The following is a 27911-nucleotide window of genomic DNA, read 5'->3' on the forward strand; positions in this document are numbered from 1 at the left end:
TCCTATCACGATAGTGGAATTGTTTTCAATAGCAAAGGCTTTACTTCCCTTTACTCCTTTCTTTTTTGCTATTGCCATTCACCCTAACCTATTTCAGAGTCTTCCTTCCCACTCCTATTCTCCTGTATCTGTCAACTGTGGGGTTGCCTATTTGATCTATTGTCTCTCTCCCACTGCCCCCTCTTCTAAGTCATCAGAATTGCTCCAACATTCCTCTTCCCTGCCTGATGCTACCGTATCCTACCCCACACTCATTGTCTCTCCCTCTCATTCTACCCGCACCTTTCTGATTGGTGTATTGTCTATTCGGAACAGGAAATCTCCAGATTTCCACTCCTCTTCTGGCAATGCAATAGAGCTTTGTAACGGGGGCAAAGCATCCGCAATTGTGCTAACTCGGCCTGAGTGTTAGTCATTAATACTTCTAGATCTGTGGTGCCTATAGGGTAATCTGCGACATATGGGGGAGGTGGTGCAGCTACTGGGGTGGTCGGAGCACTTAGTTGCGGTAAATACAGGGGGTCACAATACCCTTCAGTGGGTCTGGTGAGTAGTGGGTACAATTTTTGTTGGTTCTGACCCTCCTTTCCCCTCCCTCGTCCATTGGTACTGCGGGCCTCTTGTTCCTTTGCTTTGTTATTTGTAGTGGGTTTTTCTTCAAAAATCCTCGACATATCTAATACTTAGAGTCTCTTTTGGAGATTTTTTCTTTTATATTTGGCCATTAAGTACGCGTCCACGTGATCCAGCACTACTTTATCGAAAATGCCCACTTCTGGTCAGACCCGGGTTGGCCCCTCCCCTTTCACTTCCGTTAACCATTGCCCATCATATTTCTTTATTTTGTCACTGTAGAGAGGGAGGTGCTTAAAAATGTGCGGGAGTGGCGTGTCTGAACCCATGGTGTTGCTATCTTCCTCTCAAGTGTATGCGCCTACATGTTTGTAGCGCTAGCCTTCAACGTTGGATGCTACACTTGTGATTTCAATTAGTATGAATAGATCAATCACTTATGCATTGCAATAATAAGACAATAGAAGCACAAAAACATTTAACCAACTAACAGTTAGACGTGACATATCGACAAATTACACCAACAACATGAAACAAAAAATATAAAACCTTAAAAAGCCTGTTCCATATCCCCCAGCCCTTCGTTAATAAAAACAAATCTGTTCCCTATGCACATCTAACATTCGCATCACTTCCGCCCCTCCTGGGCCTACCTCCAAAAGATTATAGATAACTAAGAAGAAGAATTTTTCCTATTTTTCCTGAGCCCTCCAAATTTATGAGGCTCTTACTGTTATCAATATTTCCACTTATATTCTTGCACTGGTCGGGACAGTGCTTTGCACCGCCACATTCACCCCCTTTCACAGCTAGGTTTCCGTATCTCCTCTTATTTCATCACCTTATTCAGATAGAATCCTAATGGTCATAGAAGAAAAACAATTTTTCTTTGAATTCAAACAATCACTCTATTCACTTGTACATGACCCAACCCATGACCATGTTCCCTCAATTAAATCTTCTCCATACCCTGTATACTTCCCACATTTAATTCTTCCTGCAATCAATACTCATATGTCTGTGGTATTCTGAGAGCCTCCATTTGCGGTATATCCAGAAGGGGGGCCTCCCCACAGCGGACCCTGTGAGTAGTTGTCTATTCGCAAAGCCGGGACACAAAACCTGCTCAGGAGTGTACACTTTTTGGAGACATCTGCAAAGCCGTAGGTGGCATTTGGCCCTCCTGGGGAAGCCCCGGATCTCGCAGCAAAGTACGGGGGTGTCAAGAAATATCACGTTGGCGGGTCATCACTTGAATGGACCTGGTCTCGACACAATAAAAAAAAGAGTCAATAAATGGATGCACCCCGGTAGGAAATGAGACCAGGAGAAAGAATGTAAGTAGAACAAAGTTTCTATAAATAAAGTTTGGCCATGCAGAGGAAATCGTCATCAGTGACAAATTGTATAGGTGAGGAGTACTACATCGTTATTTGTCCACACACGGCTACATTATACAATTTAGTGTAATAGCGAGACATAATAGGCTGTCATTGGGATGTCATTTCCCACAGCACGTGGGTCAGCTGGGCTCATCTCAATGGGGTGAAGGTCAAACTTTGTTTGCAAGATGTCATTCTTCTAGCTAATCTAAACTACACAATTTTCTATTCGCATTCAAAGAGTAATGTTAGGCATGGAGTTGTTATTCTAATGGAGGAGGCCATAAAATGTGGCTCAATATACGTGAATTCTGACCCATGCCTTTATCTGGGCAGGGGTACCTTGTGCCCTCATTTCAGATGTCTTATCTTCAAGACCTTTAATCATGATCTGCTCCCCCTGGTGCCTCACGGTTCAAACAAGTGGACATATGGGTGTTGGTTTTGCAGACGGATATGGGATCACACAGGATTAGGTATATGGTGGGCAGTTGAGGGAGGTCTGGAGGTCAAGGGTCATCCAGCAGTTACTTCAAAGAGGGAGAGAGGAATGTGGGCAAAGGGTCTGTTAAGCTGTAACTTTCAAAGGTGGGTGTCTCACCAAATGGCTCTGTCTATCGTCTGTTTTGTGATTATACTAAGGCCGAATTATTAGAATCGATAGACAAATGTGGGGATGTCTCCCTCCACTTTGGTTAACTCAAGATCCATTTCACGTAGGAATGTCAGGGTGGTCTGAAAAGACCTTTCCCTCCTTACAGTACCCCTTCAAATACTTGACAGATCTAATAATTGACTTCCAGACTCTGGTGATGGGTTAGATGTTGAAACCAGGAAGCACTTGGACAATTAGCTGCATTGCCTATCTGAAGCTATACAAATTGAAACAGGCAAGACATGAAATATCAGATCTAAAGTCAGAATTGGGCAGGATATTTTCAATCCAGATGACCATCAATAGCCAAAGTCATCAACAGCCCTATGTTAGGAAGTTATCCAGACCAGAAGAAAGAAGCCTATGTTGACAGGTGAGAGGGGATTCACTTGCTCTAGCTGTTAATTTGAGAAAAAGGAAATGTCAGATGGATGAGCTATGCAAATACCTTTTAAGAAAATTAGAACTGAATTGCTTTCTTTTGATTTGCCCTCTTTCTTGTCAAGTCATCAAATTGTCCCTTGCTTGAAAGCTGAAGGAATATCTAATGTGAGAACAGCAAAATCTGTGTGATGTTTATGAAACCATCACTCAGATGATGGTGTTTCTTTTAATATTCTGCCTGCAGGGTTAGGGCAAAATGGGCTGTATAATCAATGAAGACTAGACCTTATAAGATAGCAAGAGGAAGGTAATTTGAAGAAATTGTCTCAACTGAGGAATGAGGAAATCATAGTTTAAGGGACTGCATACAGGGGAGTTTGTGTATTGTGAGTGTTTTTTAGAATGATCCTCTCCTTTTTGAAAAATAAGTAAACATGCTTTGGAATGTGTAATGGTTGTACCAGTTCCATGCTCATTTCAGGATCAGTTTAAGTCGTTTTTTAAGGTGTTATTCATGTTTTTGTGTATATATGATGCAAAGATTTTTCATGAACTGACCATATAGCTTAAACTGTACTATGTACATTCCAATCCAGCCACCAAAGAATTTTAAAACTTTACACATCACTACAAGTATGGTGGTTTGGTAAAAAGTTGTCGTGAAGTGGCAGCACATTTGTTCCTACCACTGTACTGCTGCATTACTGCACCAACCTACTAGAAGATCTGGTGGTAAGGTTGAAGATTTACCAACAGCAAAATGTTGGTGCCAAATCTTTCACCTTTATCACTAATATTCATGACATGTATCACTCAGTATTACTGCTCACAGTAAATTCACTATAAATCCCCATGGAGTGTCTAAAAATGGTAACTAACCCTACCGGTTGCCACTCATAATCCAGTGGTAAATTCAGTGAACCCAGTGGTGGTAACAGTTAATTGATTTGGCAGTCCTAGGATTTACAGTCAAACTCATATTGAGGCTTTTTGGCTTTGCAGCTAGTACTTTATCTAACAGCAACACAATGGCACAGTTACAGACACTGAATGCACTCTCCTACCTCCAATGAAGTTTATATTTGTAAGCACATCTATATTTTCTTGTTATGAAATTTGACAAAGTCAGGGACAGCCACTGCATGCAATCTCCTGACTCATTCCAAGAAATCTTGTGATTTCCACATTTATTTATGTCACGCTAGGTGGTCACTGCAATGTCAATAGTCACTGTATGATGGAGTATCTCATTTTGCTTTTCTACTTTCTCCCAAGTAAAAACCTATTTTGATTTTCTAATGCTATTGTAACTGAATGCTATTTTAGTTTTCTAATTCTACTACAACTGCATGCTATTTTAATGTTCACCTCTTGCTCAACTAAAGTCCATTTTCATTTTCCCTCTCACACCCAAGTTGGTTTAATGTTCTCCCTCAGCCTCAACTCAATCGCTCTACTAAATGCATATTGGTTTCTCCCACTCACTCAACTAAAGCATCTTTACTGCCAGTGTACCTAAAATGATTGCTGCTGATTTTGAACTGAACATGCGTTATTTATACTATGTAAGCTCAATTCATTCAAAACATTTGGGGCCTGATACATAGATCGGGCGCATAAAAGGTGGAAGGACCGCGCACCGAGCAGGATTCTGTGCCCACCGTGGTGCAGAGAAATCTGTGTGCAGCACGCATATTCATGGATTCCCAGAGGCATCAGTAGCCGTCCTGCAAGTAACACCTAGACGCACGAGTACACCCCCAACATGCCCTCATGCACAGTAAAAAGCAAGTGAAATGCCAAACCCGGTGCAAGCCTCAGCGTTATCCCTGGGCCAGCATACTGCCCCCCCCCCGCCAGCTAAATCACGCACAAACACCCCATCCGGGCACACCCCATACAAAACGCGTGCCCAAGTTATTTCAAAATGGCCCTGATAGAAATGACTGTTAGTCTTATAATCTACATCTTAACATTTAGTGATAGACATTCAGTCAGAGAGTAGTATTTCAGTGATGTCCTGGTTAGGCATCACTGAAATACTACTCTCTCAATGAAGCTTTATCACTAAATGTTGAGACGTTGATTATATGACCAACAGTCATTTCTATCAGGACAATTCTTTAATAACTTATGAACCAAGAAACTACAATGAGGAATCAGTGAACTCGATCTATGGAATCAACAAATCCAAATGATTATGTCAAGACTCAATGAGCATAGTTATTCCTACAACTTTGAAATAATTGGTGAACCAAAAGAATGAGGAAACAGTGATTCCTCTGCAAGGAATAAACCCATACAAATGGTCAACCCAAGACTCAATTATAAATAGATGAATCATCTGCTATTACACAAACACATTCTGTCAACCTAGAAAAAAACAAATGGGGGTAAAAATTGGCACGTGCTGTCCACTGAGTTTAAGTTGGATCAGATGGTAATTATGATTTATGATTAGATTATGATTATGATTCAGGTGTTTGGATAAATGTCAACTATATTTCTGATTATGACTTTGACTGTGGTATTTGGAGTTATGCACATTATGGACTGTGACTGTGCTTTTATTATAATCTGTGCTTCATTCAGGTTTTTGGTAAATATGTACTGCAATTGGATATCTTGCAAGATCATTATAAACTGGATGTATACTAAGATTATTTGTGCCCTTTCTCCTTATTTAACAATCCACAGCGCTTAGGTCTCTGGTCGGTCCTGTAGACTAGTTTATCTTTAGGTTGGGTTGAGTCTCCCATTCACCAGACCTTGCAGCTATGGTGGATTCAATCTCCTTTCATTGTTAGTGTCAAACATAATTTAATTTAGAAGTTCGCAGTGTCCCTTCTGTTTAACACTTACCTTGTACAACACCTTTCAGAACAAGGTGACCTATTCATTTCCAAAAACGGGGCATCTAAAAACAGCATATGCTCTGTTCTATTTCTAGTTGCCCCATTTCTTTGAGGATTCGGCTTGAAATCTAATTTCTGTTTAAATTAAACAATAGTAACACTATGAGGAGAAAGAAGAGAGAGAGGAACTGATGTGCCAGATGGTTTAGTGATGGGCATGAAAGCAGAGGGAGAGCTGTGGGCCAGAAGAAGACACGGTGGGCCAGACATAAACGAGGGAGCAGCGGCCCAGAGTCGGATCAGTGGGCCAAAAAGCAGAGATGATAGTGGTGAGCCAGAAAATAGAAGGGGAACAAGGGCCAGAAAGCAGAGGAAGCAGGGCAAACTCGAGGGGGAGCAGTGGGATAGAATGCACAGAGTGAGCAAATGGCCAGAAAGAGGCAGCAGGCTGAAGACTGGGAGAACAAATGGGGCAAGAGTGCAGTAGAATGGGAGAAATGATTCAAAATGCAAAAGGAGAGAGAAAGAATGAAGGGCTGTAGACTGCAGGAAAAACTGGCAAGCGTAAACTGTGAGTTGTGAGCATGGTTGGGAGTGCGGCAGGACCTGTCTTGTGCAAGTCGTGACTTGGTAGTATGACAGAGCACATGACTGGTAGAGTGTTAGGCAGAATCATATGCAGTACCCTTTGGGAACACCACACACAATTAAGACTATAAGTGACAGTACAAATTCGCCTTTGGTACAAGCCTGTACTACACAGTAAAGTGATAGTGATGGCTGAGCAGCCAGACTTTCTCTAGAGTAAAGTGGGCAGTACCAATAGTTACACAAAGGAAAGAAGTTATTATGGTTCAAACAAACACTGAATAAAGGTTTCTGAGTAAAAGAATATATTTGTAAAACAATTCACCAAAGTAAAGCAGTAGAAAAATCACACTCTTAATACACTACACCGCACCCAATAGATTCTGGACAAGTTAAGCTCAAAATTAAGTGTGAGCAAAATGGCACTCCAGCAATTTAAATGGGAGGGAAAGACACGGTTAGACAAACGTTGAGCAGCACCAACAAGTAAGTAAGCAGGGAAATCTAGAAAAATAAACTACAGTGAGGAAATCAAATCAAGAGGCCTGTGCCAAAGTCAATGGACCAAAGTCTTTGCAGAGGATCACACAGTTCAGGGTAGTTTGCGGTTAAGTCTTTGCCAAGAGTTCAGAACGAAGTTGGTCGGACAAAAAGTTACTTTCAAGAATAGAGAAGGACAAGTCCTCGAATTGGTGAAAGGTTACAAACGCTTTCACCACGGTCAGACGGAATGAACAACCGTGTTTGAACAGTACCTTTAATGAAGAAGAAGGCTGTAGCTGAGGCAGACGTTCCTGGCAGATCCTGTAGGCTCACGGTTCCTGAAGTGACTGTCGGACTGACATGAAGTAGGAAGGCTGGAAGGTCTGCACTGCCCAGGGAAGAAACCAGCAGCAGAGCAAAGCAACAAATAAAAGGTGCACTCCTTAGAACCCAAGCAGGGTTCCATCCTCGTGGCTATCTGGTAAACTGTAGCTGTGCACAGCGAATTCGACCAGAGGAGGGAGGCCTGGCTAGAAGTTTGGCAAACTGGTTGGTCCCACCAGCTCAAGGGGAGAAGATTCCTTGCAGATCTTCCCGGTCATCGAAGTTTGAAGATTCGGACCCGCAGCAGGGCTTCACCGGGAGGTTTGGTCGTGGTAGAGGTCCTCTTCTGTCAGATTCTCTTCGGTTCTCTCGATCCAGTGGTGACTCTGCCTTCTCAGTTCCAAAGACCTGCTTTTTTTTACAGTTTTCCCCCATTCACACAGCCTGGCTGTCAATCACACAGCAGGGTGGCTGTCCCGGCGGGACAGTCACCAGAGCCAATCATACAGAGTGTGACATGGGTCTCCAAGGAGACCCTGTGCAGGGAATCTCAAAACCCTCCCTCACATCCTGTCTCCCTCAGACATTCAGGCACCTAAGGAGGGCTTCTGTGCAGATGCCCACCATAGGACGGCGAACAAAGGAACCAAACCTGGTTTGGCGCACAGAGTAAAACAGAAGAAAGACCTTTACTAAAAGAAATGGGGAATAAACCCAGCCGGAACCGAAATAAAATAAACGGGGTCCACCGGGTTTATAGTTCGAGGCTACTAACTTAGCCTAAAACAGTACCAAGGCTAATTAAATCGACTGCGGTAGGAAAAATAGGGTAGATAACACTGCCACCAGCCACATCTTAAAGAAAGGGAAACAAAATAATGTTCCATGAGAAACAGACAAAAATGGATAACTATTACCCCTTTCCAGAACTCTATGTAAGATAGTTTTAATGGGTCTGTGAATTTAAAAAGACTAATAAAGTCCATGGCAACTTTACATGTTCTGGGAGACAGTAGTCACATCCAGAAAATGGAGTCTGAGTCTGAAAACGACAACCCTGTGTCACTTCACTAAAGGTGCTGTGTAACACACGGTAACAAGAGTGGGAAGAAGGGTTTACACTTACCCGGTGAAAAAAAAAAAAATCCTAGAAATCCAGCAAAGCTGCTGAGGGACTCAGTAGGTAAGGGAAATTAGCCATTCTGAAGAATTCTTTCTAACCTAGAGTGAGAGGTTTGGGAGTGTAAGCTGTGACAAGGAATTGGTGAATGTGAGGGGTGTTGGCGAGTGGGGTTTGTGGATAATTGGAGGAATGGAGATCAGAGAAGGGGAACATTTTCATCATGATCAATAAAGTAATATGAAATGTACACACACATTACGTAGAGCAAAACAAACCATTCCTGTCAAGTCAGGGATATCTGGGTCTCTCCTTATTGAATTGATACAAAAGGTGCAAATTGACAACCTGTCTCCTTGAAACCTCACACACCACCTCTTTTTTGCAACCTGACATTTTTACACCCTTCAGTCAATAAAAACTGTGGATAAATGCAGCAATATATACACTTGTGTGCAGCAGAACATGCTTTTCATGCCGCAAAATGTTCAATTTAATGTCCCAATATACTGGAACATCTGGAGCCAAATTACAGAAATGTTGCACTTGTGCAAGTGCAATGTTTGCATAGTATTAGCACTAGGGCAAAGTTTGCCTTTTTTTTAAAAAGACTGGGACACATTAAAAAACCATTGCACCTTGACAAGTGCAGTTTGGCTTATGAAAAACACAAGGGCAAAAATTGCCCCATGCAAAAAAGATGCATTTTCACTATATTTTGCACCGGAATGGTATTAGCACTAGGACAATCTTTGCCCTGATACAGAAATGCATCAAAAATGTATCGTTTTAACACTAGGACAGTTTTAGCCCTGGTCAGTGCTTAAAGTGGGCCGGGGCCTGCCGGGGCCGGGCCCCGGAAGTCTCCAAAAAGTGGGGCTGAGCCGGGGCCCTGCCGGGGCCCCATCCTACTGCCCGCAACATTGGCAGGATGCATTATCCCGTCGCGGCCGCAGCCGTGACGGGAGAGGCGCCTGCCATGAAGTCAGGCGATCTGACAGAAGTGGCAGCCAACCACAGCGACGCTGTGCCTGGCTGCCACTTCTGTCAGTCATAGTAACTGCATCTTGTGACCCCTTGCGCGAGAGGTCACCAGAGGCGGTTACTGTGCCTTTGTTTCCCCAGGTCGCTGAGGCGTCTTTAACCCTCGGCGAACCTGGGGATTCCTCGACACATTTCGAGGTTTATAAAAGATGGCTTTGAAAGTACACATTTCAAACCATCTTTTATAAAGCTTTGCCGACGGACAAAAAGGGGTTCTGAGAGCAATGTATCTGGTTGCCATGGTAATGAGAAATGTTCAGGAATGAATTCACCAAATCACAGAATGCTACTTTCTGTGTCCTGAGGACATTTCATGTTTTCTGAAAATAATCCGGAGAGATTCTTTAGCAAAGCACATAATTTTAATAAATCAATATATGAAAATACATTCAAATATAAACAAACAGCACACAAGACAGACACACAGCAAAACAAGAATATAAATGGACTCAGCGCAATTGGAGTCAGCCCAAAAAGACAATGGATCACTTATCCCAATCACACACTCTCGTCAGACACACATCATTCATGCTCCCACTACGAGACAACCAAACAGTTCAATGACAATATTCTCAAACAAGGATTTTTAATTTTTTATAAAACAACTAGCTTACACGGCCAAAAGAGAAAGGATGATGCTTTCAACTTTTCATATTTCCATTTTATAGGCCAAAACAGTAACTTTCAGCAGCATCCAACAGGTTTCGACGTACATGAATTTCTGTTTATCACGCCTTCATCAGGGGATTCATTCTGAGCAGCGTTAAAATCGTGTCCACGGTGCTAATTTGCAAAGAGGGGAGTCAGCACTACATTCTCCCTATGGAGCATTGAGGATGTAGTTCCAATGCATGAAGCTGCCAAAACATCATACAGAGCCTGCAGCTCGATTACCTCCGTAAATATCTACGCTCGATAAACACCTTGAAGCACATATGCTGTGACCCTGCATGGCTGCTACATCAGTATATCGCAGTTGGATACGCCATACTTTAATGGATGTAACTCCACACACTGTGGCACTCAAAATCCAGTGAGTTAACATTGTATATTAATTGTGCTAATTGGGTGTCACATTTAAAAGCATGTGTTTATATCTTAGTGAAGCATCATAGTGATCTTTCTTCTGCTGGCTGGTCACCATGCCCCCTCCCATCATGGCATTCAGAAGATATGCAAGGAGAGCTCCCCACGTCCCCCCTGCGTCTTTCACTGCCAGTTCAGTTACTATATATTGTGACAGGGATGGGGGTGTAGAGAGAGATGGGCAGGAGGGAGCTGGTTCCCGATAGAAACCGGAAGGTGATTCGAACCTGTTTTCAGGTCACTTGATAAGCGGGTGAATGTGAGCAATGGTCTTTTCTGTTACACTTCACTGATCCCAGGCACAGCTATAGCTGCGAGGCCACATGCTCTCTCCTGCCTGCCGCCACTAACCCTCTTATTTTGTCCTCTCTCAGTGCCTGCGTTATTTGCTTTCTCTGAGACTGCTTGTCGTGCGTTTAGTTTCGCCACCAGGCCCCTTTCCTCTTTGTAGAATTGTGCTGTACTTCCGGGTGTCCCTCCGGAAGAGCAGGACTTCGGGAATTATGATGTCTGTTGTTCCTTTTTCTCGGCAACCTGTTTGCTGTTTATGCCCCGGCAGTCGTGGACATGATTGTTTTCTGTGCCCCTGCATGATTGTGTCACTATTGTGTGGCAGTCGATTTACCATTGCACTATAGTTAATCATCATTGAGGGTATCATTTGGAAGTTAACTGTTGATGCTGTGTTTGAAATCGTGTCTTATTGCAGCTATGTTCACTTACATGTTGTATTTCATGGTGCCCTTTCTGATTCTTTTTCTGTCGGCGGTGTTAACGCCAGAGTTTCTCATGTTAGCCCAACTTTATGGTGTGCTTGTATACAACCTGAAGCTACAAGGATAGACCTCTCTGCCGTCCGAATTAAATGGAGCTCCACTGTGCAGTGGATAGCAACCTGGCAGAGGGTTGAGTCGACCTTCTGTTCAGGGAGCCAAGGGCGGTTTTGTTTGTAGGTCGAAAGGTCCTGTCTCCTGAGCCAGATGGGTAGGGTCAGGAGAGTTGGAAAGCGGTGCGTGGGCTTAAGAGGATATACATCTGTGCCTACAAACAATTCAGGAAAGAGTGAATTTGTAGGATGTAGCTTCTGCCTGCCGGAGTTAGGCATCATCGGTGAGCGGCCATTTGGGGAAAGCTGATGCTGTTAAGAGTTCACAGGAAACGTATCATATTCATGGGTATGTTGGTAGCCTGATGGAAGATGTTAGCCCAAGATATTCTGCGAACATCCGCTTGTCATATTATTTCTCAGTGTAGATGTTTGCCATATCGTTTGTTTGGGAACATGTTGGAGGTGTGGTGCTTTGTTATCGCCGAATGGAGCACGGGGACAGAGTTCATAATGCAAGTGTGCTCTTATGCGGAAATTGAATGACAGTTTATCAAGCAGGTGGGAAAAGCCCAGCTGTGAAAAATCACCAGAAAAATCATTACATGCATGCAATAATCCGAGATGAGCGGGGTTAACCCCAAGCTCTTTGGTCTTAAACGTGTGGCGTTTTCATGTCAGTGTTCGGTATCACGAACGTGGGCAAAATGCTCCCTGGTTTGGTACCTGCTGTGGGGCTCTCAGCCTCTCAGGTAACCAAGACCTTAACACTTTGCTTGCTTTTTAATCGTGGATTTAAACTACTCTGTAACAGTTTGTAAGTGGGTCTGTTTGGGCAAAGAATGCTTTTTTTTCTCTTCTTTCTTGATAGCATGCTCACTTTTAGTTCTAATCATGTTGTGTTGAGCGGCGCATGGTTTTGCACTTCTTGACTTTCAGTGTATGTTTTGCACTTTTCAATGGTAACCTAGTGCGATTCCTGTTCGACATAGACTAGATGATGAAAGGTTCCTGTCTTGCCTTGGGCTCTTACCTGAAGATTGATTTTCGGGTTGGCGCCTTCAGGAGGAACTTCACAGGTTTGCACGTGTTTGACAGTTAGCAATGGATGACCAACGCTATATGTAATATGGTTCCTTTAAGCACAAATTATATTATGTTGGTCTGCCATGGTTTTGGCTATCGGCTGGAGGGGCATTGCTTAAGCTGGGGGTTGTCTTTCTTTAACCAGACTGCGAGATTCCTCCCCACTTATGCACTTTTGTCGCTTATCTTCTTCACTCACCTCTTGCTCGGCTTGGGCCTCTGCTCTGTTGGGTGGGTTTCCCGTTCCTTTCTTATTTTCATAATGTCAGCTTTGTCTGTGGACGCCTGTTTTATCTCTTAGCTTGCAAGCACCGTTGTACAGCCCCAGCACAGCTCCTATGGAAAAGCAAAGCAACCCTTGCGGTGAAGTGTTTCAGTTTGGACAGAGAAGTAGACAGTGGGCCTCATTACGCACATGCCAGGCCAGAAAAAAGTGCCACAACAACGGTTACCGGCACCTTTTTCCGGACCAACATACGGGTAGAGGTATGCGGGTAGGGGTAGTGCAGGCCCCTACCGTCAGATAATTCACTGAAGCACCGGCACTGTTAACAGCGGTGCCAGAGCTTCAATGTTCCCATTCCACTTCCCGTACCTCCATCTCCCATAATATCCTGGGATTACCAGGATATCGGGTGGCAGAAACAGCAACATCATAATGAGGGCTACAGTTAAAGGTCTCCATTAACATATTTCCCGTTCACAAAGACACTGAGACTGGCTAATCTTGTTAAAGTCTGTGTCTCACACCCCTAATGTATCCTGTGACCCGGAAATATCATAATGTTATTCGCTTGATGACTGCTTTTTCCGCTTTACTTTCCCAGAGTTGTATGCTTGCCTTAGAGAACAACCATTCAGTGCAGGCAGAAGTACCTAGCAAGGGCTGCTGGACTCATTACGAGTTTGGCAGTGTGGGAAAAAAGTGGAGGTAACACTGCTTAACTGAATTTTTCCGGCACTGCCAAACTACAAATTTGCCGGTATTACCTCTGCCGGAATTACCATATGGTAATACGGTGATTATGGAGGTAAAGTGGAGGAGTTGCCTCCCAATTTCCCCACTTTACCTCCAAAAATCACTGGTATTATCATCTGGTAATATTGGAGAAATAAAACCCTCCTATGAACACCATTTAGTGGGGATTAACACTGGCAAACCACCACTTATAATCAGAGAGTATGACTGCCGGAGGTAATACGTCCAGTGGTAATACCGCCTGACCAAGTGGCGCTAGCAGTAAATCCGTTTGCAGCTATTCTGGCAGATTTACAGCCAGAATACCAGCAAACTCATAATAAGCTTCCCTGTTTGATTTTTCCACTATGCTCACCTATCACTACAAGCCCAACCCACTGCTGCACCTCTGACTCTTTCTGCCGATACTGAGGGTCTATTTTTCTACATTTAATTTTAAGTGTGTGTGACTTTGCCTAAGACAGCCCCTCAGTCAGCTGACACTGTTTTTGTACCCTGCAACTTACTACACTGCACACACCACCCTGTATATATTTAGTCCCTTGGGGCCAATGTAATATGCATGTCCTGTCCTCGGTCTCTGTTCCATGTATGGGAATACATACATCTGCTGCTCCATTGATCAATGCCACCTCCACTTTTCAATGACCACTGAGTTGGGATTGTCCCATTAACGGTTGTTTTCTTTTTAATGTTGGCTATTAGGTGGGCTAAAGCACCACTTACATACCAAAACTATTGCATTAAAGTACAGCTAGGGAGAAATAGCATATGAAGAGGGACACAAAGCGTGTAGGTGTTGTTTGGTTATTTGCCTACCCTTTTAATGCCCATGGTCATGCTTATCCCTATGGCCCTTCCCAACGAGTTACTGCCCCTCCCTTCCGAAAACACATCCTCCTGGGGTCTCTTTCAGCTGATTTTATCAAGCCTTACCATCAAACTTTAGTTCCTGCCTTTGTTTTACTTTTCTTCAAATCAGTATTCTGAGAGTTGATTTAATTGAAGCTGTAAATGCGCTAGCAGTGTAATAAAAATATATTAATCAGGTCTGCCATTAGCCACTTGATTCATAAGCACTATTTGTGTCCTTAACTAAAGTCCTATAAAAAACAAGCATTGGAAAATGAAACAGCTTTAGCTTGTGTATAAGTATTAGACACTTGCCAGGCACTGTTACTACATGCCCAGGTACTCATACCATTTTGCAGCTTTATCCCTTGACAGCCAGTTAATACCACTACAACAGTGCTTGGCAGATGCATTTCCCGTGCCTACACAAACGCCAACATTTTTGGCACTACCAATGCTTGTTTTAAAATGTGCTGTGTTGCCCCCGATTGCTTTTCGTGCAGTCCGTTTATCCAGCATCAAAAACACACCTGGGCTACACTTATGCAGTCACGGAAATGTTTAGGTGTTGTGAAATAGAATTCGGTGCTAAATTACAACTAGAAATGCTTTTTTCAAGTGTGTTGGGAAAAATAAGTACATTTGGCACTGGCTGTCATAGTTAGTTTGTGTTTTTAATTGTTGACGACTTACAGAATTAGTGGCGTGTAATGATCTCTGCATGTTCCCATTCGTTAACTTTCTTTTGTCCCTAGTGGCGAAAGGTTACACAGACACATATAAATCGAATACGTTTTGACTAAGAGAGGAAGAACACCATTCTATTTTTGACCACTAGATGGGCTTTGGAATGCAAAAACTATTTTATATTGAACATTTTCTTGAGCTAGGGGCATGGCAAGTGAGGCGACATAAAGAATAAAGGTTGATGCAATGGAAGTGCCTCATGTATTTTTCATAGATCTTGTGATTGTTGGCATATGTGGAATTGGGGCTCAATCTGGTCACACTTAAACATAGAACAGGTAAATAAAATATAAGGGAGAAGATGGCTGGAAGAGATAGTTTACTAAAGAAGTAACATTCCCTTTAGAAATTCTTTTATGGTTTCTATGTGCATGTTTCTAGCAAACCGCCGTTGCTTCCATTTTGTATCACAGCACCTCATTCCATTGAAGACGTTTCAATATGGCCCATGATAACAAGATGGGCTGCCAATAAAAAATTATTTCAGAGTAAATACACGGTTCTATGAACCATTGGCACACTTTTTTTCACTTACCTACATTTATGAAAACCTTTGTTTAACCGATTTGTGCATTTTCTTTTGGCGGCAAAATGCAGGGGGAGACCCCACAGGCATCTCTCGTGCTACCCCTAGACCCCACCCCAACGCATTTGTCGAAACTGTAGGTCGGGAAAAGCGGGCAAGACGAATTGTAGACTAATCCACAAATATTGCTTTGAGCGCGTAGCTGCATGGAATGGGACATGTGTTTATAGCCATCTACTTTGGCCATGTGGACAAGACTCATCTGTAAAGAATCCGCTTAGTTTAGTAGAGGAACGATGCATTCATTGTTCCATGTTTGCCATCTCTGCAGATCTCTAATAGGAAAGCAAATTGCTTTTATTTTATTACAATTTTATTTAATTTAGTATAATTTAATGAAATACATTTGTATACATTTTCCATGGGACATAAAACAGAGAATAGGGCATTAGAGCAGTTGTAGCTCCAAAAGAACCATCCACGGAAATTGCAGTCGGTGATATATGAAAAGAAAACTGGCGAGAAAAAAAAGAGAACACACATTACATCTATCAAACAAGAAAGTTATATATCATCAATTATGTGCGAAATTATCTCCCATAACCTAGTAAAATGATAAAGTAAGTTCATGGTGTTAACCGACATGTAGCGGTCCCAAAGCTCCATGCAGTTAGTAGGATCAGCATTCGAGTATCGTATGCCAATCAGGCCCTTTCCCGCAAATAACCAAAGCTTTCACATGTCATGATTAGGTGGTTCGCACTCTCCAGTGTATTCCCACCACAAAATCTGCACATATGTCCTGATCTGGATATCCTGGCACAAGGTCCAGTAACCTCCCATGAATGGACTAAGTTACATTTCACTTTCAAGGAAATCCAGAGAAATTTATGGTTAGAAAATACAGGATATATAATGGAACGGCCGTGCGATTCAGTCTTTAGTAACATTTCCTACATATTTTTGGGAGATATTATTGCTCATGTTAGCAGGGGTATGGACCAACCTAGGTGCCCACTTATTAGCCAAACGAAATAGCTGCCCCATTATCTTTCATACAGTGGCGGCTGGTGACATCGAAAGTTGATGGGGCGTACATTTCTGTGGGGAAATACAGGAGCGAGTGAGCGTAGCGAGCAAGCCCAACCCATATAAAGGGAGGAGCGGGGGTCCCCCCTCCCAAGAGAAAAGGTTTGAAAAATGGCTTCCAAAATGTGACATTTACTGTCCAAACCCACCGAAATGTCACATAAATAGCATTAGGTTTTACATTCCAATGGTGGTACAGTATTCTCACATGTGCAAGTGTGACAGTGTATTTTACAGCAGCTTGTATTGAGAATAGTTGGTACTATGTTGTATGCATAAAGAAATTCATTATATATATAGCCAGTAATGATGTAAACATATAATTGTGTCATGCTGTTACTGACATTCATATGGATTAATCATCTTACTAAGGTGGGATTTTAAGCATTATCTGAAAGGGGAGAACCTAAGCTAACATATGACTTGCTTGCCACTTAATCAATGCAACATTTGGCTGTGGCTGTGTGCCTCACTGAGCCTCCATTGCTTCACTTCCTCAAAGTTGAAACACGTGGAATGCACAGGTTAAAGAAATAGCACAAACATATTGCATGGAAAAACATGCAACAGAAATAGCTTACTAAGTTTATTATTTTCAGTGCGCTATTATCACAACCAACAACCATAACATAATATCCTGATCTGATCAACAATTAAACATAAACTTCACATATTTCACTGTTCTGTCAAATAGATCACGGCAACCTTCCAGAAAATCCTAACATGTAAAGAGATTGAAACAATTAAATCATTCTCTGAATGTAGAACCCTCTGAATAACTGCAAATAGCTTGTAAAAGAACAGCACTCAACTGTCAATCGATTTGAAATTGTGTACACAAATTGTGCACCTCTATTTTTCAGAGAGGCAAATTCATCAATAGACTGTGTATTGAAGTCTGGATCTCTTGAATGAGTTGTTTTTCCATGGATAGCATGGCCTAAGCATTCAGACTATCCTCAGTCATTGTGTTTCTCATTAATATTTTAACTCACTTCAGGGTGGAGAAACAGCATTCAGAAACAGCTGTTGTAATTGGTGTAGTGATCAGAATTTTTAATAAATGCATTGTCTCACAAAATGCTTCCTCGAGATTTTTTTCGATGAACATTTTAAATGAATAAATTGACCCAATTGCACTACAGAATTCTGGTCCCTTATAAGCAATCGAAAGCTCAGAGCACAGTCTTTCCTTATTTAACATGGGGTGCGCTTGGACTATTGTGCATCATTGGGAAAAGACTGCCCATGTGTTTGAAATAGGTCACTGCAAAAATGTGCCCCAATCCAAGTGTTTAGTAAATTCAAAGCAACCTTGGGTGTGTGTAACTATGATGTCACATTCTTCTTTTGCCAAATATTTTCAGTGCTTTCACGTACTCTGTCAATGCACTTGATAAAAGTTGCAGTAGCTTAATGAACATACAAAGAATCAATTTCTGGCTTCTGAAGCCAGGTATATAGAATGTCATCTTGCGGCATTATGGCATTGAACAAAAAAAGGAAGAAAAATAACTCCACTTTCAGAGTTCTAATCAATCCCCGGGCCTCATGCACAGTAACTCCTTCACAATCAACCCATTTTTCAATGATCTCAAAGCATCTAAGCAGTGTGTCCCTATGCTGATATATGGCATATAATACCTGAACATGGTAGCTCAAGCAACCAGTTCTAATCTCCTTCCTGGGGGCAATTTCAACATCCACCTTGACTCCTCAATCACAGCATCTACTCTCTTCCATGGCCTTTTCAACTCGCTCTCCCTCTCCATCCCCCTTTCTGGCCCTACCCACTCAACTGGACACTCTCTGAGAGCCCTCATCCACAATTGTCTTTCAATCTCCTCCACATTGACCACCCCACTCTCTTGGTTATACCACTCTCTCCCCTCCTCTCACCTGGGTCCTCTTGGCCCTCTGACCGCTCCTCCACCAGCCCTGCCAACCTTATTCATGAGCATCCATCCGATGAAATGAGGGTCGGCTGCTGCCTTCGCATCTACCTTCATCTCCCATCAACCCCCACTATTGACTCAACCTCTGACTCTGCTCTCAACAACTTCCATTTTGAAATGACCAATTCCCTCAAGAGTATTACCCCAATCAAGAGGATCGGCCTGAAACATGCCTTTAAGCATAACACCTGGTATGACTTGCAGCCTTGGAACACAAGTTCAGAGCTGCAGAATGGAAGTGGCAGAATTCAGGCTCTCCCTCTGACAAACTGGCCTGTAACCTGCTCCAAAGGCAATCCAATACAGACTTTCCATCCACACCAAGAAAGGAGACCACATCCTGGCTCCCATCACTGGTGCATCCAACAACACGGCTGAACTCTTTAAAATCTGAAAGGAACCAGCCAAACTTTCCATAGCATCCTCCTCTCTTCTTCCCTTCCAGGCCCTCTGCAATGCACTGGCCACTCAATTCACTGCAAACACTAAGGGCATTCTGAGCACCCTTGCTTCCCTGTCCCCCCTCCCCACACACCCCTGCCTCATATGGCCCCTTTCCACCCTCTGCCTCTTTCTCCTCCTTCTCTCGTACACACCTGATGAGGTCACTAGAGTTGTCCTATCCATGAAGATCTCCTCCAAACAGGTTTCCCCCTGCTCCTCCAGAACCATTAAAGACAATATTGGCTCTCTTGCCCCTGCACTTGCTGATCTCTTCAGTCACTCTTTTGCTACTGAATATTAAAGGCCAGGAACCACATCTCTCCAGCGCTACAAACTCTCCTCTGGCTCGCTGTTGCTGCAAGGCTCAAATTCAAATCCCTCTGCATCCATAAGGCTGTCTAAGGCTGGGGACCACACTATCTGCAACTTACTCTCACTAAATACTGTTCCTCCAGATGTTTATGTTTCTCCTGCACCAACTCTCTGTGTGTTAAACACTTTGCTAATCAGTGTGCTGGTGGCTGATCTCTTTCCACAGCAGAATCCCTTCTATGAAACAGCATCCAACTTCCTCTTCATCTTGAGCCAGACCTACTCAAATTCTGGAAGCTCCTCAAGACTTTCCTTTTCACCTCCTCCTTCCCTTTCTGCATCCTTTGCTAAACCCCACAGCTGCTGAGATTGCTATCCAGGGCCCTATGTGTCCTCCTGGGTCCTGGCATCCCACACCCAATTGCCTACAACCTCTGCCCCTCCCGGCACTTTGCCTTTGCACCCACTGGCCTGTTCTGCCACAGGCTTGCTCTAATCTATTTATTGGTGGTTGACCACTCCACCTAGGCACTTACAGCTGCCTGGTTCCTAGCACTTACCCCTTACTCCCCACCCCTTGCATGTTCTGATTGCTCACAAGGCCTATTAGGTCTGTCTCTATCGTACAGTGTTATATCTAATTAATCCCATGTTCCCTCCCTACTGCCCTGTGGGTGCTTTGAAACACAATTTACTTGTATAAGTGCCTTACAAATGCACAATAAAATAAAAAAATAAAAAAGTGCCCATGCCAGAAATAATTTCAACCTGCCTTTCCATAACTTCCAGAACCTCAAAACAGTATGCTTCTCCCTTAACAGCCCGGGGAAGAGCCTTGCAAATGATAAAGCAATGACTGTGGGGTATAGGTGTCCCACATGTTAGTCCTAAGTGACAAATGTGACTATGCAAAGGCCTTCTTTAAATCTACTTCCACTCTCTGGTCTAGTAAGGTAAACATTTGCTATTAGGAGATGTGCACAATCCTGGATTATTTCAAAAACAATTGTCGCTGTTTTATTTACACTGGGAAAACAGTAACGTCTAACTACTAATATGTAGCAGCGGGATCGGGAGAAACTAGCCCAGTATTACACATGCATGTCTAATGAGATTGAATAAGACTTTTCAGTTCAAAATGGGCCAGAAACCATGCCTATCAAGCCTGGGAATGCTTGTTACATGCATCTCATATATTGCAACATTTGTGGGCATTGACTAAATTGGTGAGGAAACAAAAATAGAGTGACTCCACCCTATTAGAACTGATGCACTCAATTGTTCCTTATCCGGGCTGCACATGCATGTGCTGTTATTTTTATCGGTTTTTCAAAATAATTAATATTCTTCACTACAAATGATTGGGGTTTTCACAAAGGAACTGTTTATTCACATTCATCTTTGGTTCTTTCATCAAATACATTTAATTCATATTCATTGAGGCCAGACAAATATAATGGTTAAAGTTTCATGTACATATGCCCATGCATTATGGTTTAAAACCTTCTTCAGGGCTGTACAGAATGATTAACATACACTTTCTTTCACAATAGATTGTATACAAAACGTCATGTATCAGTGTGTTGAAATCATGCAAGTAAATGCATAAAAATCACATACCAATATTTTAGTGTCCATCCATGCGTACCAAGGTGTTGACATGGAAACAAAAGAGATCTAGCAGTCAGCAAAGTTGAAAAAAATCGAAAAAACTAGTGTGTGGCAAGAATATATTACAATTAAAACGTTGTACCTTGTGTATTCAAAAGGATCTTCTAATAACGTGCAGAATACACATACGAATGTTGCTCCTGCCAAAGATGAAAATAGGATCTAGTAAGTGCGACAAAGAATCAGCACAGAACTATAATGCTCCGTGTAACTGGGACGCTTACCTAGTTCAGCAGAAAAGAGTCACAAAGTAAACTCGCCTGTGCTCGAGCGCGAATGATATCTCAAGTATTTTTCTGTTGCCATGGAGACGAGTCGGGGGCGATGCATCACAGCGAAGCCGCTGCACGTACGCCTCATGTTCCTTCCCCCCGCATGCACAGGTGGGCGGGGATGTCTCCATGGCTACGTATACAATCTCAGGCTTACTGTTAATATCTACACTGCCGGTAAGCGGTGAGAATAGTAATAGAGCGTGCGCTACATGCCGGAATTCAAGATCAGTGATTCTTACAATGTGATGCAATTAAAAAAGTTACAAAATATGTTTCTAATGTTGAAGACACGCACTCGCTCGAACGCGGATGTGGATGTTCTCACAAGCATATATTGATTGACATGGAGACAGGACGAGGCGACGCGCCGTAGCCTAGCTACTGCACATATGCCTCGGGCCCCACCCACTGTATACGCGGGAGGGCGGGACTGTCTCCGTGGATACGTACACACTCTAAATTTTCATGTTTGTGCATTCTTTGAACTACTTCCAGGATCACAAATTTTATCTGTGCCAGATATGTGTTGTTTATCATGCCAGTGTCTGGCTACCGCTGAAGTAGTAGTGTGATTTCTTATGCAAGATCGATGTTCATTCCACCGGACTTTGGCAGTATGTTGTGTTTGCCCAAAATAAAAGAAGCCGCATGGGCATTTGATCCCATAGATGATGTTCTGTGTGTCACAAGTGGCGTAGTCTTTCAGTTTAATCTTTTCTCTGGAATATGGATGATTGACATTCTCCCATTTCATGATGTAGTTGCAGTTACTGCAATTTAAGCAAGGGAATGTCCCGGTGCGATCTGTAATCTTCTTTTTGCGTGGAGGTTTGGTGCTGACTAGTTTGTCTTTTGGATTTTGGCTACGTTGATAGGCAAAAGTGTGAAGTTCTCTGAACAAATGCTCTATTCTCTGGTCGCAAGTGATAGTGTTCCAATTTTTCTTGATATTATTTTTAATGCGACTGCTTTATCTGGAGTATTTAGATACAAAGACAAGGGGAGGTGATTGATCTCCCTGTTACAGAATAATTCCTATAACGTGACCACATCAACTATTGTTTGGACACATATATTTTCTCTTAAGAGGTCTAAAGAACAGTAGGAAATAGCGACGAAAGCAGAGTAGGACAATGAAGGGATGCATTGAACGAACAAACACAAAAAGGGAAGGAAGGAAGGAAGGAAGGAAGGAAGGAAGGAAGGAAGGAAGGAAGGAAGGAAGGAAGGAAGGGAGGGAGGGAGGGAGGGGGGGAGGGAGGGAGAAGGGGGATTGAGGGGGGATGGAGGGAGCCAGGGATTACATTAGTTTTGAAGTAAATTAAGGGAAGGAAGAGAGGGAGGAAGTTAGAGAGAGGCAGGGGGCGAATAAAAATAGGGATGGAAGGAATAAAAAAGAAAATTGAAGTGAGAGGGGTGACATTAGTGATGGAGGTAAAGTAAGAGAAATAAAGAAATTAATGAAAAGGGGAGGCAATTATGGAAGGATAAAGGAAGGACATGGGGAAGGAAGAAAGAAAGAAAGAAAGAAAGAAAGAAAGAAAGAAAGAAAGAAAGAAAGAAAGAAAGAAAGAAAGAAAGAAAGAAAGAAAGAAAGAAAGAAAGAAAGAAAGAAAACTGAGAAAGGGAAGACATTAGGTATGAATACAGCAAAAGTAAGGAAGCAAGGGAGAGGAGAGGAGTTAAGGAAATGAGGGAGAACTGAAGGAGGAAACAAGAAAGGAAGCCAAGAAAGCAAGATGTGAAACATGGACGGAAACACGTTTGGCGAAAAAAGATTAAGGGAAGGAAAATTGAGGGACAGGGAAGAGACAACTGGTTTTGCATATTCTGTGCCAATGTGCTGCGTTGACAACACTTTTTTTTTAAACATTTTTTTTTATTAGTGTTATTTTGGTTAAGTAAACCTTTGAAAGTGAGAGGCCCCCAAAAATGCAGTTAATTCTCCCAATAAAGTCAATGAGCACACTTGACCGGAGGGAATGAGACCAAGACCAAGTGCTAGTTATATCAAAATGGTTTATCTAAAATAGGGCAAGCAGAATCTACTCTGCTCACTCTGAGAGCGATCTGTAGGAAACATGTTACAAATGACTTTTATACAGCTTTATCGTCATCAAACAGAGGGAAGGCCTAAGGGGGCACATGAACAGTTGGGATTGGTCACTAGGGGCGAACACCTATGGGTGCCATGGGGTCCGAGAGCTGTGGTTGGCCCAGGAACATGGGGTGTTCTGATGATGCTTCTCGGGTCAATCGGTCAGCTGGGCTCATCGAGTTGGTATGCGGGATCAGCAACTGTTGAGATGTGTCTTTATTAAATGACCATTTAACATTTGCTCTTGTGGCCACACATTCCCATTCATCCAATACCATAACCTGCTTTATCCAGCGTCCTCTGAGACGTGTGAGCTTAGTCACTAAAGGAATAAACGTTTTTCGAATACAGGTTAATTTATCATTGGGCATAGGTCAAAATACAGCTATTAAATGCAGTGTTTGATCCATTGATAGGCAGGCTTAACTGTTTGTTGATACACTACGGGATATATATTAGCTAAAGAGGTGAGACTTTTGAGGTCGTTGTGTGGTCTGGAATGTCCATCTGATAAACAACAAAGAGGGCCTTAAATCTAAGGCCTGAATTACACATTAAAAGAATAGGTCACAAAGAGGCACATACCACAATGGTCATGAGTCTTAGTTTGGGGGTTAGAGACTGGTTGTTTAAACATCATTAAATCTCTGCTGACCTGCTTTGACATTATGAAGGGTGGAGGAGAATCAAAGCACCTTTGCAGTGTAGTTCTGCATAGCATGGGAAAACAGGGCCTTCAGAAGTAGGTTTTATATAAAGTCTTTTACATATAGCTTATTACATTTTGGTTATATACATCTAAATCATGTCATTTATTTCTACCCTACTGAGTATTCTTATTATTACAAGACTCATGATGACATTATGCATAGACTGAGGTTATTGTCAATACTACGTTGAACAGTTTCGCGCACACAGGTCTTAACACAAATTGTCATAGAACGATCATACTAATTAGGGCAACTGGTTGCTATTTTGCTTTCACACGATATTATGCATATATTTACATTGAACTTAAAACGAGGTAGCTTTGTGCTGGCATATATAGTTCTATTTTCTGTTATGCATTTTGCAATTACAATTAATTTCTATTAAACTACATTCTACACATTAATACACAACACGCGTATATAACTGGAATCTACCCTTAATGATTCTGATTACACATATAATATACAGTGTACTAATATGTTTATTGTTGTACTACAATTTTTGCATTATTCTGCATGAAATGAGCAGCTTACTCGGATCATGCAGAAAGACACTTTGGTTTTCTTCTACCAAGGCGCAAAAAATCAAACATACTTGAGGGCTGCTTCTAGCTGTTTGATCACATTTTAAAGAATATGGGGATGGTATTCTTTATGGCCTGCGTCTGTTTGGTGGGGGGCAGGTTTATAGAGTTGAACGACTCCTGTTGCTGGTTTCTGTGCTGGGCCGTGGTAGGGTCAATTAGGTAAGATGGAAGACAGAAGATACAGTGTAAAGTTTGTTGCATTCTCGCGGCTTGTCTCTCATGAGAACCTAACAACTGCAGAGATGGCAAAGGGGAGGAGGTGAGGGGAGTAGCTTGTCTGTTGTGCATGCCTGGCTGGGAGAGCTGCAGGCCTGCGTTCTAAGTTCACAATTGGCCTGCCATTATGAAATAACAAAATAGAGTCAGGAGCCAACAAAAATGGAGTCTTGTTCAACTCTAGTTTATGCTGTCTTGAAGGGGCTCACAATTCCTAGGGGCATTCCCGTGCGGGTGCTCGGGGACCGGGGCCCTGAACCCAAAGCAGCCACAACTGGGCCTACCCAGGAAGTGTACGAATGGAGGGGAGGGGGTTCCAGGACCACCTCCTCCCACACATCCCTTCTTTGTTACTTAAGTAACAAATACTGTAGTTGCCCCAACCTCTTATGCTCTTCTTCCTCAGCCACTGCTTCATTCCATGCAGGTGTTCCTTTTATTGGCATCCATGTTCTACATACCGCCCTGAGGCTTTTCCCCCCTCGCACATTCATCTGGGGTACAGGTCATATAAATACACCCTCCCTCACCCTCCAGGTCTACCCACACTTCATTGTACCATTGTAGCTCTTTGGGTTTCTTTATGGTTGTGTGGTATACATTATCCACAATATGGCCTGTATTGTATATGGCAGTCATTCTGTATTTGGGCTCTGAATTAGCTCCGGTTTGCATTTCTGCCTCGTGTTTCATTTGCGCCACTCCATTTGCACGCCCCATTGTTACTATCATCAGCGCACCATTGGGTACTGCATTTGCGCAGCATCTAAATTCTAATTGGCACACACACAAAAAATAAGGCGCAAAAAGACGATTAGTGGTATGAGGAGTTTTACTGTCATTCCAAGCCACGTTGCTACCCAGGAAAATAGATTGTCGAACCAGGTGCTGGGCTGTGCTCCTCCCTCATTTTTCATACGTTCTCTGAGGTTGTGCACTGCTGCTATGACATGGGAAAGGGAGCCGTTGTCCGCGTCTGCAGAAGGTACGAAAGTGCAACATGGGCTCCCAATTTTTCGGCAAACACCTCCATCCATTGTGGTTAACAGGTCTAGCACATATCTTTTCTGCATGGTCATTAATCGCAAGGCTCTGAATTGCACTTTGATGACGTTGAATCCTTCTTCAGTGTCATTGGCCAGCTGGATGAGCTCCCACCTCATTATCTGAAGCCATTTTGCATTCGCCCTCGCCTGGATGCTGGGAACGAGGGACGCAAAGAATGTTTCGACAGAGCTGAACAACCGGAATCGATCGGGGATCTGCACCAGGAGTTCTGATGTTCGGGCTGAAATATAGTTTGATGATCGTTTCTTTCTCCACATTGTGCTCTGCAAACTCTCTTCAGCTATGGCATACACGGGAACCTCTTCAGGCGGCGTTGAGGGCAGTTCTTTTCGGCGCTGCCACTTGTGTGCTTTCTCCTTGGATGTGGCTTTCTGGAATCACCATCAATGTGGAATGCAGTGTTGCCAGAGAGCATGTGCGCCTCCATGATTGCGGGAGGTGCAGGTATGCCAGGTTGCCGCAAACCCAGTACGTATTCATCATTGCAGCCGTTCCTTTCTTCATGTCAGGTATTATGAGAGTTTTGCTGCAGTATTTATTTTCCCCCATGTTCTTTTTACCTTCCCCATGGAAGCAGAGTTCGTAAGAAATGTCTTTTTGCAGTTTGAAGGTTTTTTCGATAGCAGTAACCCAAGTGAGTTTCATTATATGTTCAGTCCATATGGGAGCGCATGTTCTTTGTGCCCATTAAAGTTTTTCTTGAGACAGCCCTCGCAGTGCTATTCCTTTTGCCACTTATTGTCCGAGTGCAGCGTCCCCTTTATCACCAAAAATGCTCCTTTACACAAATTACTCCTTGTGGCCGGGAGTAGCATGTCTGCTCCTTTTGTAATAGCTCAAATGAAAGCGTGTGTGCCTGAAAAGTAGTTTTGATTCTATACAGCGCGAGATGTAAGAGGCACTGTGCCTCTGCAAATGGAATTTCTTGTGGCAGCAATACGTTAGGGGTGCCCGAGGCATGGGGTATAAGTGAGCAGATGTAACAACTTTCATTTGTTGTCTTCTTTGCCGTGTTGCTAATGTCAGCATACCATTTGTTTGTTTGGTGTGGGTGCTGAGGATCATCAACTGTATCTAGGCTGAATTTATAATCCTCTTCTAATTTTTCCTGTTGTGTTCCCCTCTTTTTCCTCATGTGTCCACCATCCTTATTCCCCTGGGCCTCCTGGTCATTCCCTCTTCCCTCCCACTCTGTGTATAGGCTGGAATAGTTGATAGACATGTGTTTGTTATCGCTGTTTTATTCTCTGTTGGTTATGCTACCTGTTGATATTGTTTCTGCAACTGGCATCGTGGATGGATAGGGGTGATTTTGTACCCATGTGAGTTCTGTAGGTGTTCTGTCATTCATTGTGTAAACACTCAAATCAGATTCATTGAAATATTGGGACTTTTGAGTGCCCTGCATCATTGTGCCATTTGTGTCATTATTGTATTTGTTCCTGTGACTCTCATGGGCCCAGATTATCTTAAGGCATTCCCAAATTAAATGTGTTACTTGTTTAATTGATTTCATGCCCACACACCCCTTGCTCATATCAATTGAAATAAAAGCTATTTTCCAGTGCAGTACCCGGCCAAATAACGTTGAAAAGAATACCACTGCACACACAAACAACACACTCATATGAATAGCTATGATAAACACTTCTTCTTCTTCTATTCCTATCTACACTATCATTTGTTGATGCTGGGGCCTCTTCCATGCCCATTGTAGCTCCTAATAAATGTGATGTAAGCAGTTGTTAAGCATACATGTCAACATTTCATTATTTACACTTTTTACTCGTAAAACACTTCAACTTTTCAAGTTTCCTGCACTTGCTTTTTGTTTCTTCATGTGAGTAACTATTTTTTGCATCCTTCCTTTCTTCCTCCCCACACCCAATTTGAACCAACAATGAAGAGAAATGAATCATAAGAGAGAGAGAGAGAGAGAGAGAGAGAGAGAGAGAGAGAGAGAGAGAGAGAGAGAG

This window comes from Ambystoma mexicanum, chromosome 4p, assembly GCF_040938575.1.
Source record: "Ambystoma mexicanum isolate Mex_15411 chromosome 4p, UKY_AmexF1_1, whole genome shotgun sequence".
NCBI lineage: Eukaryota > Metazoa > Chordata > Amphibia > Caudata > Ambystomatidae > Ambystoma > Ambystoma mexicanum.